The sequence below is a fragment of the Nerophis lumbriciformis genome, linkage group LG11 (genome assembly GCF_033978685.3).
Source record: "Nerophis lumbriciformis linkage group LG11, RoL_Nlum_v2.1, whole genome shotgun sequence".
NCBI classification, from domain to species: domain Eukaryota; kingdom Metazoa; phylum Chordata; class Actinopteri; order Syngnathiformes; family Syngnathidae; genus Nerophis; species Nerophis lumbriciformis.
Genome location: NC_084558.2, coordinates 31110875 through 31131554, shown reverse-complemented (window position 1 = coordinate 31131554; position 20680 = coordinate 31110875). Strand labels below are relative to the sequence as shown.

General features: G+C 39.9%; 1 protein-coding gene and 2 long non-coding RNA genes across 7 annotated transcripts in view; 2 read left to right on the top strand and 1 right to left on the bottom strand.

Moving 5' to 3' along the window:
* Positions 1-20680, top strand: part of thrb (thyroid hormone receptor beta) — a 113708-nt gene that overhangs the window by 25363 nt on the left and 67665 nt on the right. The window contains exon 1 of one of the 5 annotated variants that reach the window (XM_061966832.2): positions 13245-13263. The exons of the other annotated variants lie outside the window; for them this stretch is intronic. The gene's annotated coding sequence lies outside the window, so the exon portion shown is untranslated. Of the gene's footprint in view, positions 1-13244; positions 13264-20680 lie in introns of those variants that run through there. 5 annotated transcript variants of the gene reach the window in all.
* LOC133610054 (uncharacterized) lies at positions 12655-13060 on the top strand. Its single transcript, XR_009815825.2, has 3 exons — positions 12655-12760; positions 12819-12869; positions 12937-13060. It is a non-coding gene; the product is annotated as an uncharacterized lncRNA (long non-coding RNA).
* On the bottom strand, positions 18005-18379 carry LOC133610055 (uncharacterized). The gene is made up of 3 exons (XR_009815826.1): positions 18305-18379; positions 18196-18246; positions 18005-18128 (listed from the first exon to the last, which is right to left on the bottom strand). It is a non-coding gene; the product is annotated as an uncharacterized lncRNA (long non-coding RNA).

Below are 20680 nucleotides of genomic sequence, written 5' to 3'. Positions count from 1 at the left end.
TTGTTGTCCTTCAGCTTCCCTTCCAGCTTTCTCCTGTAGTTCTCCTTGGCCTCCCTGAGTTTGGTCTTCAGCAGCCCCTGAACTCTTTTCACCTTCTCCCTGTTACCAGCATTGAATGCCCTCTTCTTCCCATTCAGTAGGGCTTTGATGTCCTTGGTCACCCACGGTTTGTTGTTTGGGTAGCAGGTGTTGTAGAAGTGGGGCTAAATTTAAAGTCAAAGGGCATCAGTGCGATATCTATGTCAAAATGTCAGCCCAACTTATAAAGGTCCACACTGACAAACTCAACCTACCTACAATCTGAATGAAGAGCAGGGAACGATATTCTATGACTAATGTACGTTAGATGGGACTCGATTTTTAATGCAAAGACTATCTTGTGTGTGTGATCCTAATGCCTCATTTATGATTCGACTTTGCACAGTGAAATGTGATGCATCCAAGTCATCATGGTACTTCTATCACAAAAGGTCAGCAGATGTTGTTCTCCAAGATTTTAGGCTGATAAGATAATTTAGGTGACATTAGAACATGTATTAGATTGCATTAGGTTGGTTTGACGCCATTAAAAAAACACAACAGATGTTGGTCAGCCATCATGTTTCTGCACATAAAAGAACATAGATAAGGGGAAACTAGACCAAGAAGTGGTATAAAAAACATCCATCGAGAAAATCTGCGGACTGACAAAGATGGACAGTTTTCCGCAAAGATGGACAGTTTGCCGTTGCACATAAAACATAAGGCACAGTGATGATACAGTATCTAGTTTAAAAAAAATACATGTCAGGTGCATTCATAAAAAGCTAGTATCCATAATCTAGTAAAATCAAGTGTTTCCTAACTTGTAGGGGGAAAAAAAGGACTTGTTTCTAAAAAAATATTTCATTTTAAGTTTTGCTACATTTTCTTATGTGTGATTTAAAAGACACGTTTTCATCAGTAACAATTCCCAAGTACAAGTTCAACCTTACAAGCTGTTGATATTTTTGGAATGTTCAAAGGCAGTCGTTTGAAAATTTGAAAATAACATAACCTTATATTTCCCTGCAGGTAGCGCTAGTCTCAGCTGAGTCAGTTGGGGCTGAACATAATCAAAACAGACAAACAGAGGATAAACGATATATGACCGCCTTATCTGCATAAAAATGGAATGCAGCTTCCGAAACATTGTCACAGAAATTATTTACATGGATCGAAAACAAAGGACCTAATATAGAACCATGAGGTACACCCTTTAGTACAGGGAGACAAGACAAGGAGAAACCCAGCAAACTGAATGCATTGGTTCTATTGGACAGGTAATTAGAAAACCACTTTACAGCTTGCTGAGATAGGTTGGTCGACCATATCAAATGCTTTTGAAAGGTCACTAAATAGAGCTGCACAATATTTTTGCAATCCAATGCCTCAATAATGCCATTCACAACTTTAATTGCTTTAATAATTATCTCTCTTTCTTAAACTTGATTGATGTTGAGAAAGCAGACTATAGGTGTCTAAGATTTATTTAAGTTCACTAACAAACTTTTCAAGGACTTTAGCGAGGACGCATAAGACAGATGGAGATGGGACTATAGCAGGGGTGGTCAAATTTTTTGGCAAAGGGCCACATTGTCTTTGGGACGGCGTACTCAGTTGGTAGAGCAGCCGTGCCAGCAACTTGGGGGTTCCAGGTTCGATTACCGCTTCCTCCATCTTAGTCACACCGGTTGTGTCCTTGGGCAAGACATTTTACCCACCTGCTACCAGTGCCACCCACACTGATTTAAATGTAGCTTGAAGATGTAAATAATGGGTTTCACTATGTAAAGCGCTTTGAGTCACTAGAGAAAAGCAGTATATAAATATAATTCACTTGACTTCAAAATTTGACACGTGGACAGGCGAGCACATGATGCATTTCAAAGCAAATCATATCTGTTGGAACCAGGAGTAGACTTCTCAATCTTGGGCTATTCATCAAATCAAATCAACTTTATTTATATTTAGTTATAATACAACTATTTTCAACAATATCATATCAGAACATTAAAGAAACAGAAATTGTATTACAGGGTTAATACTTATATTCTCTTTCAGTGGGAGCAGTGTTGTTGATCACCCATTTTTGCCATTGCATTGAAGTCTTGGGTCAGTTTTGTTGTGGCAATTCTCAAGACAGATCTGAGGTGTCCCAATCAATTGGGATCTGTGGGGTCCTATATTGGTGTTCATCGCACTAAAAGTCTGTTCACAGACATAACATAGATCCAAACATCACCAGCATCCTCTGTGCCATCTTCTGGATGTTTGGAAATTTGGCTGTGCTTAATGAAGCATAAAACTCATCCTGTTTAAGCGAGTGGAACTTCTCCCTTAAGATGGTGTCCCATTGGAGATCAATCAGTTCCAACTGCAGTTCCTCTGGCACCGTTTCAGGATCTTGTGGGAAGGGACAGGACACAAGCTGGAGTGACAATTTTTCCAAAATCAGAGAATCAAACAGCAGAATTGTCTTGTACGTTTTCAAATGTTGAGGGTCCTCTTTCAGTGTAGCCAGTGTAGGGAAAATAAGTGAATGACTTGTTTGACTTTTTTTTTGTTAAAATAGCTTGGTTTTGAAGGCTTGGACATTTGTTTACATTTAATGTACAAACCGGCCTTTTCCTTGTAGCTTCATGTTCAGCTCATTTATGTGTGCTCGTATGTTCAAAGCAAAAGCCTAATCACAAAGACAACCAGTGTCACTCAGCTCAGAGAAACTGTCAGCTTTTTCAAGTTACTCCAAAAATGAGATAATCTTCTGTTTTAGCTCCCACACCCGTTGACATACTTTACCCAAATTTAACCAGCGGACATTGAAATGGTAAAGCAAGTCTTGGTGGTCGGCGTCAGTCTCTTCAAGAAATTTTATAAACTGACGATGGTGAAGTGCCCTCACCCGAAAAGTTAAACGGCTTCTCTATATGGTCAAGCTGCAATACATATTTACACAGTGCTTACTGGTGGATTATGCAGTGTAAAAAAAGTACCTCCTGTTAGGGGTTGTCATCAGTTTTTCATTCTCTCCTGGATTCTTTTAAGTAACCCAATGTTTTTTCCTGTTAGACTTGGCGACCAATCCGTGGTAATGTTAGCTAGCTTACTCCAAGCCAGTTTGTGCCTCATAATGACTCCTGACACTGTTAAATAAGTCCTCTCCCTTGCATTTTTCCTTTGGTAATTTGAATGGGAGTATATAATTTGCCTTTGTGCTTAAATCTTGGGTGGTAGTTTGTCAGATGAGATGTTTTGCTGAGCCTGCAAATTAGCTTCCAACTTTTGAGCAGTTGCAGTCTGTTCTTGCATTGACTGGTTGTACGCGTAATTAGTGTGCTTGGTGGAAAAATGTCAACTTCAAAATCGCTATGGTTTCTTGGCAAATAAGATATGCAGCCTTTGACTGGACTTCAGTGAAAAAATATTTAGTTGTCCATTCCTTATTAAACGCCCGACATTTGCTGTCAACTTTTCTTTTCTTTGGCCCACTCACTATAGCAATTTGTTTTTGCTGTCAGAGCAGTAGCAAGGTAGAAGGTGTACCTGGGCTGTGCAATCAATCAAGTGTTTTGCTGGCCTATTGTGCCACTTTGTGGAATTACTTGGTATTACAGGACAATGAATGTAGTCATAATTACTACTCAATTTGTTCAATTCTGTTCTAATTTTTGTCGGGCCGGATCAGAAAACCCAAAGGGATATGGCCCGCAGACTTTACTTTGCCCACCCCTGGTTTAGGTATTAATAGCTGTGAGATTTCTTCCTTTAAACAAAGGTAAATTGATTTCCATATCTTAGGAATCGTATTACTGGACAAGGAAAGGTTAAACATACGCGCAGACGATCTGACATGAAATCAATGGCTGACTTTAAAAAGAATGCCTCAAGTTTGTCAGGCCCTGCAGATTTACCAGGATCCACTTGTTTTAAGGCTCTCTTGACCTCAAACACATCAAGAGGAGTAAAACTAAATGTATTGGCTATGGAAGTGTCAAGGGATGGTGACATGCAAACATTCTGAACATTTGGCTGTTTTGGATGTGGAGATAAAGTTAAAGTACCAATGATTGTCACACACACACTAGGTGTGGTGAAATGATTCTCTGCATTTGACCCATCACCCTTGATCACCCCCTGGGAGGTGAGGGGAGCAGTGGGCAGCAGCGGTGGCTGCGCCCTGGAATCATTTTTGGTGATTCAACCCCCAATTCCAACTGCCAAGCAGGGAGGTAATGGGTCCCATATTTATAGTCTTGGTATGACTCGGGCGGGATTTGAACTCACAACCTACCGATCTCAAGGCGGACACTCTAACCACTAGGCCACTGAGTAGGAGTCAAATAAGAACCAGAATAAATAAAATGTTCGATAAAACAATCAAGTATTGCTAATTTATCAGTTAGATTATATGAGTCTTTCACGATACAAGTTGGCAGATCATTTGTGGTTTTCACTTCCATAAGATGTTTTTAAGACTTTCTAGAATTTCTTGGGATCATTTAAACTACTGATGGTTTGCGCAACATAAAACGCAGACTTAACCCTTGTGTTGTCCTCATTTCCTGTATACACCCCGTGTCCTCCGGGTCAAAATGACCCGTCTTCACTAAACCCCTAATATAAGCAGCTTAATTGAATTTAAACACCACATTTAATCTTGCTTGAAGAAACAACTTGTCATTCACCACAAAATGTGTGTATAACTGAATTTTCCATCTTCACTTCATTTATATAGCTGAAGAAAAGCAAAAAAATTTGCGTTTTGAATGCATTTTTTTTTTCATCCCAATGACTCAGTTTCTTTCTTTTCTTTCTCCAGTGAACAATTGAAGACAATGTACAATACAAAAATATGAAAAATAACATAGCCCATTCAACTAATTAACTAATGAACTAACACTAATTGGCACATGTAGGGCAGTATGCAAGTGCGCAGCCTTTGCAGATATATTTCTTACACCTGCAGCACACAGTATGTGTTTTACAGTCCTTCTTTTGAGGGCAGAACTGACATCTCTTCCTCTTACTTGCCCTAGCTGGGGAAGTGGCTGTGGTAGCTGGATCCTCAGGTTGATCAGGAGCTCCTGCACTCTGAATAGCTTTTACAACTGCTGCTGAGGCTTCTGTGTGGGGGACATGCTTCCTTCTTTCAATGAGTGGAATTACAAGTGCCTTTCCCGGATTTTCCAGGAACACCCTCCTCTTGTTCTTCTTACGAGACATCCAGGTCGGGTTGATCTCTCTCCAAATCACAAAGGCTTTGTTGGAGGAAACATCAATGATGTTGTGGAAGATGACCAGGGGCCAGCGGGCAGTCATCCTTCTGCAGCTGTATGTTCCAATCACCTTATCTAGGTTGTCTACACCTCTTTTGTTGCGGTTGTAGTCTAGGATGATGACTGGCTTCCTGTCCTCACGATCGCTAACGTCACCATCTGTGTGCAGTGTGCTCAGAAGAACTACTTTGTCCCAGATCTCTCTAATGGCTGCAAGTTTGTCTGTCACACGTCTTGCTGGTCTTGACTCACGGTCATCAAATCGTATCAGTCTTGAGTAGGTGTGAAAGAGTTTGAGTGGCATTGTGGCTCGGAAAATTGGCCTCCCACTCTCTGCATCACATAGACTAGTTGCAGCCTCACCTCGGGACCTGTATACATCGGCTAAGATTAGCAGCCCTAAGTAGGCCTGCAGGTCAGTCTCATCCATCTTTTTCCAGCTGTCTCCATATTTGCAAAAACCCTCCAAATTTGTCATCTCCAGGATTATTTTTTCAATTGCTGGTGTGATAAACAGGTAGAATGTAGAGACAATGTCATGGGCATGAGAAACGGCATACCTTGTGGGTCCTGGGGTCATCTTTATGATGTTTTGTTCTGCATGCCAGCCTTGATGGTCATATGCTGCTGAGGACCATGTTATTTTGCCATTTTTTGAAAGGAATGTCTCTCATTCAGCTTCAGGGTTTTCTTCTTCTTCTGAAGATGATTCATCATGCTCTGGGTTGTATTCCTCCCCATCTTCTTCTTCTGATACATCCTCCACTTCCTCTTCTGAATCAGAGTTGTCTTGCTGGACATCTGACAAAATCAGCTCTAGAGCCTCTTCAGCGGTATAACGCACACTCATGGCTTCAGCACAGACAGAATTCGGGGCCCTGTGATCTGCAGCACCTTTATAATCTCTGGAAATCCACAGAAAAAGAGCTCTGCTACTGATGGACTATAACAACTAAAACATTGCAACATTATGTGATGTATAAATAACTGTGACTTTGATTTCAACACTTCGTGACTCACGGGTCATTTTGACAGAAGACCACCTTTATAAAAATGTTTGTACAGCTTACATGGAAATGTGAATAAAAGCAACATTTCAATTTTTCTACTGTTGGTGCCAAGCTAGGAGAAGTCATAAAATTTCAAGTTAAAAAAATATCGTCTAGAGATTTTTTTTTTGGTTTTTAACACAGTGGCGGGTCAAAATGACCCGAGGACAACAGGAGGGTTAAAGTGATTTCTGAGCTGCCTAAAAAACACCCAGTCAGCCTGGGATTTGGTATATCTAGCCTTGGCCCAGGCATCAAATATTTCGAAGCCAACTCAACATCACTAAAACGAGTAATCCTGGACCAATCAAAGAGTCATAAATCATGATGAAAAAAGCTTGTTTACAAAGATGCTTAAAATCGCGTTTAAGAATAATTTGTGACCTCACTTTTGGTAGCTTAGCTTGCCTAACAGTGGTGATAACACAGTGGTCACTTAAATCATTTGCAAAAAATATCATTATGAGAGTATTTATGAGAAAGAGAAAATATATTGAAGAGAAGATTTCTCTGGGCATTTAAGATTTGGACGGGTTGGACCGCTAATGAGCTGTGTAAAATTAATAGTCAGAGGTTGATATAAACCATCAGGGACAGACGGCAACCAGTCCCAATTCATATCCCCAATGAGAACAATCTCATTAAAATTCAGGGTTGAAAGCTGATTCAAAAAGCTGTTCAGTGATAGTGAGACCTTAAAGTACCAGTAGAGTAGAAAAACAAGTTCACTTTATATGTTTATTTGTGTTTCATTGTATCCATTAAACCATATTGGTTGATATCAGAACTTTAGTCATCGACAATTTATATCATCTGAGAAATGGACATTGAAAGAGTGTAGGTCTGACTTTGTATGATATGTACAGCGAGCAGTGAACATAGTGAGCTCAGAAAGCATAAGAACAAGTATATACATTTGATTCTTTAAAGTTAAAGTTAAAGTTAAAGTACCAATGATTGTCACACACACACTAGGTGTGGCGAGATTATTCTCTGCATTTGACCCATCACCCTTGATCACCCCCTGGGAGGTGAGGGGAGCAGTGGGCAGCAGCGGTGGCCGCGCCCGGGAATCATTTTGGTGATTTTACATTAGATTAATTACAATCCGGGGAGGTGGGATGTGGTGGAAGGAGGGTGTTAGTCTAGGGTTGTAGTTGCCTGGAGGAGGGTAGAGATGCACTTTCTTTTACACCTGTTGGGAGTGCATTCAATATTGACGTGGCATAGAAGGAGAATGAGTTAAGACCTTTGTTAGAACAACAGTAATAAAACTGTCCTTAGAGGGGAACTGCACTTTATTTGGAATTTTGCCTATCATTCACAATCATTATGAGAGACAAGAACACACATGCATTTTTTTTGTTAGGATTTTAAAGATGATAAAAAAAACACTTGGAAGATGCGGCTAATGGGAGTCACTGTTGTAGACTTCAAAGCCCTTTACGACAACTTCATAACGCTCCATCATTTTGTATACACACTGCAAGTCTATTATAATGTAAGAGAGTTTAAGTCCCTACCTTATGTCAAAAATGATTTACGACCTAAGTGTCAAAAATGATTTACGACCTAGGTGTCAAAAGGTCAAATGATTAATGACCTTAGGGTCAAAAGGTCAAATGATTAATGACCTTGGGGTCAAAGGTCAAAGGGGGTGGGGTTATGGAAAGGTCAGAGGGAGGGAGGAGAAGGGGGGATACACATTGTGTCAGAAATGATTAATGACCGGGATACACCTTGTGTCAGAAATGATTGATGACCCTAGAAGAGGAGGTGGGGTTATGGAAAGGTCAGAGGGAGGGGGGGTATGAGGAGTCCCACGAGTCCCGCAGCCGGCCTTGTGAACCCCAACAAAGTCGTGGGAGGAGTGGGGGAGAAAAGTTGGAAAAGTGGTCAAAAGTCCTCAAAATGTTCAAAAATCACATGCGTAATAAACACCAGGTGCTCTCATTTTCTCACACACACACACACGCACGCACGCACGCACGCACGCACGCACGCACGCACACACACACACACACACACACACACACACAGCAAATGGTTGGTATACGGTTTAATTGTTGTTGTTTGAAACATTATACGTTTACGATTTTTACTGACAAAAACCAAATGTTATTTTCTTGAGAAAGCAAAAGGTCTTTTAGATTAGGTGCCCAGCCCAGACAGAGACATATACACAACAGTTTTGTAATATGTAATTAATTTAGTCATTATTAACATACTGAGATCAGAATCAGAAGAATCAGAATCAGCTTTATTGTCATTACGCAAGGTAACGAGATTGAGGCCATTCCATACAGTGCGATGTGTGCATGCTAGAAAAACAATGTGCAAATATATAAAAATTAAAAAAATGTAGAAGTGCAATGAATATGGTGTGAAATGAATATATACATGAAAAAACAAAACAAAAACAGGGTGGTTGGTGGAATGGGTTATTGCACCGAAGAGAAGGCAGTTATGAGGGACAATGGGGCAGTCCGTTCAGGATGGTTATGGCCCTGGGGAAGAAGCTGTTCTTTAGCCTGTTTGTTTTGGTTTTAATGCACCTGTAGCGCTTCCCAGAGGGCAGCAGGTGGAACAGGTCAGAGCCAGGGTGGGTGCTGTCTTTGATGATGGCACTGGCTCTGTTGAGGCAGCGGGAGGTGTAGATGTCCGTCAGAGAGGGGAGAGGGCGGCCGATGATCTTCTGAGCCGTCTTGACCACTCTTTGCAGCCTCTCCCTGTCTGCTGCAGTGCAGCTGCCGTACCATACCGTAATACAGTAGGTCAGCAGGCTCTCGATGGACGAGCGGTAGAAGGTCAGCAGCAGGTCAGGCTTCAGGTTGTACTTCCCGAGGACTCTAAGGAAGTGTAGCCGCTGCTGAGCCTTCTTGATGATTGATGTGGTGTTGACTGTCCAGGAGAAGTCATTAGAGATGTGGACTCCAAGGTACCTGAAGGTGTGGACCCTCTCTACACGCTCGCCGTTGATGTAGAGGGGGGCAGGGTCGGTGCTGCTCCTCCTGAAGTCGACGATGATCTCTCTGGTCTTGCTGGTGTTGAGAGCGAGGTTGTTCTCCGAAGACCAGGCCGTCAGCTTCAGGACCTCCTCTCTGTAGGCAGCCTCGTCACCCCTGGAGATGAGCCCGACCACTGTGGTATCGTCGGCAAACTTGACGGTAAGGTTGTCACTGTGGGCCGGACTGCAGTCATGGGTGTAAAGGCAGTAGAGGAGGGGGCTCAGCACACAGCCCTGTGGGGAGCCGATGCTCAGCGTGCGGGAGGATGAGAGGTGCGGGCCAAGTCTCACATTCTGGGGTCGGTCCGTTAGGAAGTCCCTTATCCAGGCGTTTGTGAGAGGGGGGAGGCCAAGAGTGTCCAGTTTATTGCAGAGTCTGTCCGGGATTATTGTATTGAAGGCAGAGCTATAGTCCACAGAGAGCATCCAGACGTAGCTCTGCTGCTGCTCCAGGTGGTTCAGAGCAGAGTGGAGAGCAACAGCGATGGCGTCCTCTGTGGACCTGTTCGCCCGGTATGCGAAATGGTGGGGGTCGAAGTCTGGAGGGATATGGTCCTTGATGTGCTGGAGAACAAGTCGCTCGAAGCACTTCATGATTACCGGAGTGAGGGCCACTGGTCGGTAATCATTCAGGCTGGTGATGGGAGACTTCTTCGGCACCGGGATTATTGTAGATGACTTCAGGCAGGATGGGATGACTGCCTGAGCCAGGGATAGGTTGAAGATCCTGGTGAGGGGGGGAGCGAGCTGGTGGGCGCACATCCTGAGCACCTTTCCAGGTACTCCGTCTGGTCCGGTAGCCTTCCTGGGGTTCACAGCCAGGAGCACTCGTCTGACACTGTGCTCCTGTACAGTGAGTGGAGTGGCGCCGGAGCCCGGTGGGGGCGGGGGCAGGGCTGGAGCAGATAAGTGTCGCTGGGGGGTTTCGAAACGGGCAAAGAAACAGTTAAGCTCCTCTGCCAGTGTCGCACTCTGATCCGCAGTTGTCATATTGCAGCCTCTGAAGTTTGTGATGTCATGAATGCCCCGCCACACCTCCCGTGAGTTTTTGCTGGACAGATGGGACTCTATGCACCTCCTGTGGTCCGCCTTTGCTTTTTTAATCCCTCTCTTCAGGTCGGCTCTAGCAACACTGTACAGTGCCCTGTCCCCTGACCTGAAGGCTGCGTCGCGGGCCCTGAGGAGTGTGCGGACCTGGCTGGTCATCCAGGGTTTCTTGTTGGGGTAAACCCGGATGTTTTTTTCCACAGTCACATTCCCGATGCAGAACTTTATGTAGTCCAGCACCGTTCCTGTGGCTGTCTCCAGCTCCTGTTGTTGGAAGAGGTCCCAGTCTGTGTGTTGGAAGCAGTCCTGAAGTTTGGGGAGTGCATCGTCAGGCCAGGTCATAACAGTCTTTGTGATAGGCCTGGCCTGGCGTCTGATGGGGGTGTAGGTAGGAGAGAGCAGGAGGGAAAGATGATCTGACTGTCCAAGCTGGGGGAGGGGTGTAGCTCTGTACGCGTGCTTTATGTTGGTATACACGTGGTCCAGGGTGTTCTTGCCCCTTGTAGAACACTTCACGTGCTGGTAGAACTTAGGGAGTACAGTCTTCAGATTGGCCTTATTAAAATCCCCTGCTATGATACGAACACCGTCGGGGTGGGTCCGCTGCTGTTCGTTGACGGTGTTCAGCAGAAGAGAGAGCGCTGTGTTTACTTTGGCGTCCGGTGGAATATACACAGCCGAAGATGAAGAATATCTTATTTTTAATAAGGTTGAAAGTATTTCTCATCATTATTTTTCTTTGTACTCTGTAAGCACTAATGTTTTGAACAATCTCTTAAACAGGATCATATCAGTTCAATTTTTAACTTCTTTACTTAATCCATTCCGTAATTTTTATTTTACATACTGATATGCTAAAAGTTTTAAGTGTTGTATGTGCATATAAATGTTTAAAATTATTTTTCAAGGTTATATTTTTCCTTTTTTTTTTGTTGAGAAGAATTGTTGTACGTTCTCGGGTGGCAGGTTATAGTTTGCTTTGTACATTATTTTAGGTGTTTGCAATTTTACTAAATTATAGAACTTTAATATTTTTGACTTAATAAATAAAGGGTTTGTATGTTTTTTATATCCAACATGATGTATTATTTTAACCGGTCTTCTTTTTTTGTAACACGGTTAGTGAATGTAGCACACACACACACACACACACACACACACACACACACACACACACACACACACACACACACACACACACACACACACACACACACACACACACACACACACACACACAGCAAATGGTCGGAATGTGCACGGAATGAAATTTATACATTTACGATCGTCAGAAAGAGACAGACAGAGACAAATTTAATGGCAGAGGTCATTCCATCCAGAAACCAGATGCTCTTTCAGATCTGACCAGCATCAGTCCTTTGAGTACACAAGCACATACACACACACACACACACGCACGCACGCACGCACGCACGCACGCACGCATGCACACACACACACACACACACACACACACACACACACACACACACACACACACACACACACACACACACACACACACACACAGCAAATGGTTGGTATACGGTTTAATTGTTGTTGTTTGAAACATTATACGTTTACGATTTTTACTGACAAAAACCAAATGTTATTTTCTTGAGAAAGCAAAAGGTCTTTTAGATTAGGTGCCCAGCCCAGGCAGAGACATATACACAACAGTTTTGTAATATGTAATTAATTTAGTCATTATTAACATACTGAGATGAAGAATATCTTATTTTTAATAAGGTTGAAAGTATTTCTCATCATTATTTTTCTTTGTACTCTGTAAGCACTAATATTTTGAACAATCTCTTAAACAGGATCATATCAGTTCAATTTTTTAACTTCTTTACTTAATCCATTCCGTAATTTAATTGTACATACTGATATGCTAAAAGTTTTAAGTGTTGTATGTGCATATAAATGTTTAAAATTATTTTTTTAAGGTTATATTTTTCCTTTTTTTTTTTTTTTTTTGTTGAGAAGAATTGTTGTACGTTCTTGGGTAGTAGGTTATAGTTTGCTTTGTACATCATTTTAGCTGTTTGCAATTTTAACAAATTATAGAACTTTAATATTTTTGACTTAATAAATAAAGGGTTTGTATGTTTTTTATATCCAACATGATGTATTATTTTAACCGGTCTTTTTTTTTGTAACACGGTTAGTGAATGTAACACACACATTTGTAGTTATTTCCCCATCGCTCGTACCTGGTTATTTTTTACATTCTTTTATTACCTCTGTTTTACAACGTTATTGGTATATTTTATTAGACGATGATCTAGTCGACGCAGAAGTAAGAGACGACGAGCTTTGTTTGATTGATCTTACAAAGTTGGAAAACGACTCTAGCGGTGAGTTTAAACTATTGATTTGTTTGATATTATTTGTAATCATTATTTTGTTTTATAGAGGGGATGTGGGAAGATTCTAAAGAGATCTCTTTTTCACAATCACAGTTTGGTGAGTCAAATGATTTTCAATTTACAAGAAAAAACATACATTATACAATATATATATTTACTTACAGATGTTTCTTTTACGCCTCTGGCACGCTGGTTGGTCTTAACCGAGCGTTCGACGGCATCACACCTCCCGCCAAAACGTTCCGATGAAGTCTACATCGAAGACCAGCTTGCGGAGGAGGAGGAGGAAGTTTTAACCCCGCAAAAGAGTCCTGCCATTGAAGAATTGTTCCTGGACAACATTGTCGAAAAAGACGTCGAATGTCCCTCCGTTGAAGGCTCGCTTGCTGTGGATGAGAAGGCTTTTCTCCCGGCAAAGACTCCCGACAACGAAGGCTTGCTCACGGACAACATCATCGAAAAAGACGGCGAGGGTCTTACATGCTCCCGCTGTAAGTTCTTTTTGCTTTCTGTACGTTCTTCCTTAAAGCTCCGGAGTTTTGAGGAGCTCCTCACACTAGAACGTTGTCAGCCCAAATGAATTTCGCGCGCTGAGAAGTAGGCGGGGTCTGATTCCAGAGGTGGGGGTTGTTTCCGGGTGTGAGCGTGAGAGTGGCGTGCGAAAACGAGAGCGCCACATGTGGTTAAAGTCCTTCATATTTTTCCACACTTTATTGTTACATCCCTAATGCCAACGAACAATAAAGATGGTAACTTTGTTTAGAAATATTTATTCATACAGTTTATTTTTAATAAGCTAAGCGTTTTATTAAAGTACATCACAGATTAACACTCGGACATGTCCGAGAAGAAGTATGAAGAAGCGGAGCTAATTTACTGTTTTTGACCAAATTGCAAGATTTTGTGCCATTCCCTCCCCACTGCGACAGACCCGTGATGAGCTGACAGGGGCTACATTCCATATGTCAATGTGCATGGTGTGTCCATCATCCTGTGTAGTAATTTGGCCCATAATATTTTGGGGTAGATGTAAAATTGACAGAAAATAATTAAGAACCACGGCACTACAATAGGAAAATTCAATAAGACATAAAGGAATGCTGAATAAATGTAGAATTTATTTAATTCATATGTTGAGAGAGTTGATGGAGTACGGGAGTTGGGGGGAATCCAACAGTTATGTTTATTGTGCAGAAAATCTTTTTTTTTTCTACCAGTAACACATTAATGACATCCTACGGTATTCTCTACCATCCCCCTTCGCGCACACACACACACACAAACCATTTAGTCATGACATGCGGTAGCTAGAAACACTCCAACGTCCGTGTATTTTACTCATTAAACAAATCATCGTAGAAACAAAATACAAATGGATGCTTTTTTTAAATCGAATGAATCAATTTAATCGACGAATCGTTGCAGTCCTTGAGTTTTTTATTATTTTTGTGTTAGAACAATACACAAGACTGCGGCTATGTGGTAACATCTGTCAATATAATCAACAGTTTGCCTGTTTCTCCCCTGGGATACTTTTCCCAGGGAGCTTCACTATATATTACTTACATCAAAAAGAAAAAGGTTTTTAAAAAAAAAACCCTGGGGAACCAGATGCACATGAATCAGGTAATAGATACTGTTCAACTTTATTGTCCCCGCGGGGAAATTTGTCTTGGGCACAGTGCATTATTGCTTTCTTAACATACCCAAAAACAACAGAACAAAAACACAAGCACAGACACAACCACAACCAGACAACTAACATTTAAACATCAGAACATGGAGCTTGATAGACATAGGTGTCACTTTGATGTAGGCATACAATCTACAGATAAAGATAAAGTACTAGTGTGCATTGCACTAGAGCTCATGGATAAAGTGCTATGTGCTAAAGTGCTATGTGCTAAAAGTGCTAACCTATGTATTAACATTCTATTGCACATTGTTGGTCAGCTTAATGGAGGCTGGGACAAATGATAATTTAAGGCGGTAAGATTTGCATAGTGGGACCCGGAGTCTTCTCCCTGATGGCAGGGTTCCAAATTCAGGGAAGAGTGGGTGTTGTGAGTTGGAAATAATTTTCTTAGCTTTTTTTCCTAACTGCCTGCTCATAGATGCTCTGTATAGGCTCATATTCTTTCCTCCCTACGATTTTCATTGCCGTTTTATGTTTGCACAGTTTGCTTTTTAGCTTAACGGTTAGGTTGCCAAACCATGAGGTGATGCTCTCTACAATGGCACGGTAGAAAATCATCATGATGTGGCATGCTTACGCCGTACAATCTTAATCTTCGCAAAAAATATAGCCTCTGTTGCAGTCTATTGCACAGTTTGTCAATATGTGTCTTCCAGCGGAGAAGATTGTCAATATGAACCCCTACATATTTATATGAGGATACCTGGGTAATTTCCTGATTTTTGATGACCAGTGGTAAGTACACGGGAGCTAACATAGGCAAAGAAATGAAGAATGAAAAGAAAAAAGGAGTTGTCGTCAGCAGAAAACAAAACAATTGACGATAACCAGAATGAAAAGACCCTGACGTACGACAAAGCATACATAGCCTTTTGGATTCACCGTAGGTAAGTAGGAAATGAGGAAAGGTGGGTGTGTGTTTTATGCCATCTACTAATTGAGATGCCTTTTTCTGCTGTTGCTCCAATAAAAAACAGTATAGATCTAATCTTAATACAGAGGACGATACAACGGCGTTTCGTTCAGGAGAGAACACACAGAAGCTAATACAAAAATTAAGAGAAGAAATACCACTAGTTTGACAAAAACAGACTATCCTTAAACCTCGGTAAAACTAAAATAATCTTATTTGGTAACAGTATAAGGAAAGTAAAACACAAATACAAATAGACGGAATAGACGTTGAAAGAGTAAATGAAATAACATTGTAAGTGTAATGATTGATGATAAAATGAACCGAAAATCTCATATACATCTCATATACAACATAAGGTGGCAAGACATACATCCATAATGAATAAAGCAAAATATGGTTTGGACCAGAAATTACTTTATATTCTTTACGGCTCCCTAAAAAAAAAAAAATAAATAAATAAAAAAATAATAAAAAATTAAAAGAATACAATAAAAAAACTTTTCAAACTCAGTGTTTACAAAGTACATGGAAGAATAACCATGATAAACATTCTGAATTTATTGATAATCTTATTCATCTCACCATATGAAATACAACTTACTTGACTATTTATTGTGTATATATATATATATATATATATATATTTTTTTTTAAATGTTATTATTTATAGAGTATGTTGTGAATACTTTGAAACAGGAAGTGAACAAATATGTTAGCAATTGCTATGTACTAGAAAATATAGGATTATATAAGCTCTGCTTCTTCCTACTCCTTTTGGAGCATGTTGTAAAGGGAAACTAAAAAGCATCCATTTGTATTTTGTTTCTACGATGATTTGTTTAATGAGTAAAATACACGGACGTTGGAGTGTTTCTAGCTACCGCATGTCATGACTAAATGGTTTGTGTGTGTGTGTGTGCGCGAAGGGGGATGGTAGAGAATACCGTAGGATGTCATTAATGTGTTACTGGTAGAAAAAAAATGATTTTCTGCACAATAAACATAACTGTTGGATTCCCCTCAACTCCCGTACTCCATCAACTCTCTCAACATATGAATTAAATAAATTCTACATTTATTCAGCATTCCTTTATGTCTTATTGAATTTTCCTATTGTAGTGCCGTGGTTCTTAATTATTTTCTGTCAATTTTACATCTACCCCAAAATATTATGGGGCAAATTACTACACAGGATGATGGACACACCATGCACATTGACATATGGAATGTAGCCCATGTCAGCTCATCACGGGTCTGTCGCAGTGGGGAGGGAATGGCACAAAATCTTGCAATTTGGTCAAAAACAGTAAATTAGCTCCGCTTCTTCATACTTCTTCTCGGACATGTCCGAGTGTTAATCTGTGATGTACTTTAATAAAACGCTTAGCTTATTAAAAATAAACTGTGCCAAACAACAATAATAAACAATACAAACTTTCCTTAATGTTAAAACACGAGACAAACATGGAGGCATTACAACAAGTTTATGTAAATTAGAAATGTTAAAAAATAAAATCATATCACAGTTATTGTGACCAAAATATCACGGTTATCATCAATTGTCAAATGTTCTCAAAAATAACTAATACCTTAAAATATTTTAACAAAGTGTTATTTAAAATAAACACATGTATAAAACATTAGTAACACACCTATATAATATACTTTTTTTAGCAAAACAAACATTATAAATATTGTTCTACTATTATATGAGTTTTAAAATATGTTTTTTCTTTATATGTTTTAATTTGTAAATGTTTTAGAGCGTTTATTGTTAGAGGCAAAACGCTTGTTGTTTGTAAGACGTTAATGTGTTTTGTATTCCTAATGGATTCCTGGAGCTGTCTAACTACAGTGAGAAAATGTTGAGTCAGGAAAAAAAAAAAAAAGCCTTTAGTCAAAGTCTGCCGGCTAATTTTGTTTACCGGTATATACATATGTGTGGCTTTCTTAACACATCAGGAAAGCTTTGGTGTTGTTTTGTTTGTATTTATTGCCGCTATTTTGACCGTCCTCAAAACATTGATTACTAGTTTTTTTTTTATCAGCACTTTTCATTGCTATAAAATGGACAAAACTTTAAGAGTTATTAGTATTCATGTAACAGCGTAATAAACAACACATTTACGGTATGAATAAATATTTCTAAACAAAGTTACCATCTTTATTGTTCGTTGGCATTAGGGATGTAACAATAAAGTGTGGAAAAATATGAAGGACTTTAACCACATGTGGCGCTCTCGTTTTCGCACGCCACTCTCACGCTCACACCCGGAAACAACCCCCACCTCTGGAATCAGACCCCGCCTACTTCTCAGCGCGCGAAATTCATTTGGGCTGACAACATTCTAGTGTGAGGAGCTCCTCAAAACTCCGGAGCTTTAAGGAAGAACGTACAGAAAGCAAAAAGAACTTACAGCGGGAGCATGTAAGACCCTCGCCGTCTTTTTCGATGATGTTGTCCGTGAGCAAGCCTTCGTTGTCCGGAGTCTTTGCCGGGAGAAAAGCCTTCTCATCCACAGCAAGCGAGCCTTCAACGGAGGGACATTCGACGTCTTTTTCGACAATTTTGTCCAGGAACAATTCTTCAATGGCAGGACTCTTTTGCGGGGTTAAAACTTCCTCCTCCTCCTCCGCAAGCTGGTCTTCAATGTAGACTTCTTCGGAACGTTTTGGCGGGAGGTGTGATGCCGTCGAACGCTCGGTTAAGACCAACCAGCGTGCCAGAGGCGTAAAAGAAACATCTGTAAGTAAATATATATATTGTATAATGTATGTTTTTTCTTGTAAATTGAAAATCATTTGACTCACCAAACTGTGATTGTGAAAAAGAGATCTCTTTAGAATCTTCCCACATCCCCTCTATAAAACAAAATAATGATTACAAATAATATCAAACAAATCAATAGTTTAAACTCACCGCTAGAGTCGTTTTCCAACTTTGTAAGATCAATCAAACAAAGCTCGTCGTCTCTTACTTCTGCGTCGACTAGATCATCGTCTAATAAAATATACCAATAAAGTTGTAAAACAGAGGTAATAAAACAATGTAAAAAATAACCAGGTACGAGCGATGGGGAAATAACATTCACTAACCGTGTTACAAAAAAAAAAGACCGGTTAAAATAATACATTATGTTGGATATAAAAAACATACAAACCCTTTATTTATTAAGTCAAAAATATTAAAGTTCTATAATTAGTTAAAATTGCAAACAGCTAAAATGATGTACAAAGCAAACTATAACCTACTACCCAAGAACGTACAACAATTCTTCTCAACAAAAAAAAAAAAGGAAAAATATAACCTTAAAAAAATAATTTTAAACATTTATATGCACATACAACACTTAAAACTTTTAGCATATCAGTATGTACAATTAAATTACGGAATGGATTAAGTAAAGAAGTTAAAAAATTGAACTGATATGATCCTGTTTAAGAGATTGTTCAAAATATTAGTGCTTACAGAGTACAAAGAAAAATAATGATGAGAAATACTTTCAACCTTATTAAAAATAAGATATTCTTCATCTCAGTATGTTAATAATGACTAAATTAATTACATATTACAAAACTGTTGTGTATATGTCTCTGCCTGGGCTGGGCACCTAATCTAAAAGACCTTTTGCTTTCTCAAGAAAATAACATTTGGTTTTTGTCAGTAAAAATCGTAAACGTATAATGTTTCAAACAACAACAATTAAACCGTATACCAACCATTTGCTGTGTGTGTGTGTGTGTGTGTGCGTGTGTGTGTGCGTGTGTGTGTGTGTGTGTGTGTGTGTGTGTGTGTGTGTGTGTGTGTGTGTGTGTGTGTGTGTGTGTGTGTGTGTGTGTGTGTGTGTATGTGCTTGTGTACTCAAAGGTTCTGTTTTCTGGATGGACTGACCTCTGCCATTAAATCTGTCTCTGTCTGTCTCTTTCTGACGATCGTAAATGCATAAATTTCAATCCGTGCACATTCCGACCATTTGCTGTGTGTGTGTGTGTGTGTGTGTGTGTGTGTGTGTGTGTGTGTGTGTGTGTGTGTGTGTGTGTGTGTGTGTGTGTGTGTGTGTGTGTGTGTGTGTGTGTGTGTGTGTGTGTGTGTGTGTGTGTGTGTGTGTGTGTGTGTGTGTGCGTGCGTGCAACATTCACTAACCGTGTTACAAAAAAAAGAAGACCGGTTAAAATAATACATCATGTTGGATATAAAAAACATACAAACCCTTTATTTATTAAGTCAAAAATATTAAAGTTCTATAATTTGGTAAAATTGCAAACACCTAAAATAATGTACAAAGCAAACTATAACCTGCCACCCGAGAACGTACAACAATTCTTCTCAACAAAAAAAAAAGGAAAAATATAACCTTGAAAAATAATTTTAAACATTTATATGCACATACAACACTTAAAACTTTTAGCATATCAGTATGTAAAATAAAAATTACGGAATGGATTAAGTAAAGAAGTTAAAAATTGAACTGATATGATCCTGTTTAAGAGATTGTTCAAAATATTAGTGCTTACAGAGTACAAAGAAAAATAATGACGAAAAATACTTTCAACCTTATTAAAAATAAGATATTCTTCATTTCAGTATGTTAATAATGACATTACATATTACATATTACAAAACTGTTGTGTATATGTCTCTGTCTGGGCTCACAAGGCCGGCTGCGGGACTCGTGGGACTCCTCATACCCCCCTCCCTCTGACCTTTCCATAACCCCACCTCCTCTTCTAGGGTCATCAATCATTTCTGACACAAGGTGTATCCCGGTCATAAATCATTTCTGACACAAGGTGTATCCCCCCTTCTCCCCCCTCCCTCTGACCTTTCCATAACCCCACCCCCCTTTGACCTTTGACCCCAAGGTCATTAATCATTTGACCTTTTGACCCTAAGGTCATTAATCTTTTGACCTTTTGACACCTAGGTCGTAAATCATTTTTGACAGCTAGGTCGTAAATCATTTTTGACATAAGGTAGGGACTTAAACTCTCTAATGTAGTAAGAGACACGTTCATAACAATATGTAATATATACAATATTTACTGTATTTTGGTCTTTTGGACTGACTTCTTCCGCGCATTGATTTCCATTTCCATAGCAGCGCACGTCCGACTTCCAGCAGCAAATGTGTAACATTTCGATGAATAAGAGCAAATCAAGAACAAAACATTTCTTTTTCACCAGCATTGATGAAGGCGCTGATTAAATATGCCTAACCCAAGGTCTACTTGCTGGATGAGAACAGAACGATACCAACCAACCAACCATAAGGACTAAAAAGATAGGTAAAATAAG